Source organism: Staurois parvus, unplaced genomic scaffold, assembly GCF_062004578.1.
Source record: "Staurois parvus isolate SC_StPar_1 unplaced genomic scaffold, SC_StPar_1.0 ptg000029l, whole genome shotgun sequence".
NCBI lineage: Eukaryota > Metazoa > Chordata > Amphibia > Anura > Ranidae > Staurois > Staurois parvus.
Window position 1 is genome coordinate 2,151,817 of NW_028317825.1, and position 1,618 is coordinate 2,153,434.

The 1,618-nt window shown below is 46.7% G+C and overlaps 1 pseudogene; it reads left to right on the top strand.

Annotated features, from left to right (window-relative positions):
* Positions 1 to 638: 638 nt before the first annotated feature.
* On the top strand, positions 639 to 1,405 carry LOC149471055 (uncharacterized; annotated as a pseudogene).
* The last annotated feature ends 213 nt before the right edge of the window (positions 1,406 to 1,618 follow it).

Here is a 1,618-nt window from a genome sequence, read left to right on the forward strand (position 1 = left end):
GCAATGTATCAGTATCATTGGTGTCAGTGGGAGTAATAGTGCCCCATCATTAGTGTCAGTGTGGGAGGAATAGTGCCCCCTCATTGGTGTCACTGACACCAATGAGGGGGCACGTTTCTTCCCACTGACACCAATGATGGGGCACTCTTCCTCCCACTGACACCAATGATGGGACACTATTTCTCCCACTGATACCAATCACGGGGCACTATTCCTCCCACTGACATCAATGAGGGGGCACTTTTCCTCCCGCTGACACCAATGATGGGGCACTATTCCTCCCACTGACACCAATGATGGGGCACTATTCCTCCCACTGATACCAATTATGGGGCACTATTCCTCCCACTGACACCAATGAGGGGGCACTTTTGCTCCCACTGACTCTCCCATACTCTCACCATTTCAGAAATATCTGAGGTTTGTAGTCAGCCAGATTCATCTGCAATTCCAGAGTCTGCCCTTCAGTCTATGTACTTCACCCAGAGTCTTCACAAAAGTACTGATCGTCCTAGCCCCATTACAGGAAGCAGGGAATATCACTACCTGGATGAAGTCCTGTTACTAGCAAATAATCCAGTCCAAAAAACAGAACACAGGGAGATTCTGATTTCCACACTGTCACTGAGTTCGGCTGGATGATAAATCAAACAAAAAGTCAACTTACCCCAACACAGCAAGTGATTTATCTAGGCACCCTGTTCGACACATTGAAGGAGACAGTGTCCCTCCTGCCTCAGAAGATGACAGCCATCATCCGGAGAATGAAAAGAGTGAGGACACTGTCCCACCTGATGGCCTCAAACTTCAAACTGCCTGCGTCTGATAGGGGTTATGTCAGCATGTATCCCAATAGTTCCATGGGCCCATTGGCACCTGAGGCACTTTCAATTGGAATTTCTAATACAATGGAACAAGCTTTATCTATCCCAGCCTATACGTTTGACAAGTCTGATGTAAAGGGGACTAAAGTGGTGGACAAAGAAAGAAATGCTTATAAGATCGCGTCCATTGGGGTATGTCTCCTGGACCATAGTTACCACAGACGCCAGTGAGTTCGGCTGGGGGCTGTACTGCAACCAGGTGTCAGTTCAAGGAAGATGGGCATTTCCGCAGCAAGAATCATCTCAAATTTTCTGGAGACTTGAGCAGCTTATCTCACACTGACAGCCCTGGAGTTTCAAATCAGACGAAGCCACTGCTTCTCCAAATGGACAACAGGGCGTCAGTATCATACATTGAGCGTCAGCGTGGGACCAACAGCAGGTCCTTATTGACAGAAGTGGAACCCATCATCCTTTGGGCAGAAAGGAATCTAATGGATCTATCAGCATTCTATCTGCCAGGCCACTTTAATACGAAGGTGGAGCTTTTATCCCCAAAAATTTGGGACGCCAACGAATAGTCTCTGAATCCCAGAAAACTGTACCATACTTATTGTAATTTTTCTTTCCTGGTGCCTATCCATGGCAGCATACGATTCTGCCCTCGGTATTCTATATTACAGTGATTGCTGGGGATACATTAATCCTTTCTTTTTATATATTCACTGGTTTTGAGGGAGGAGTATAAGGCAGAGCTTATCACAGGTATGCTACCATGGATAGGCACCAGGAAA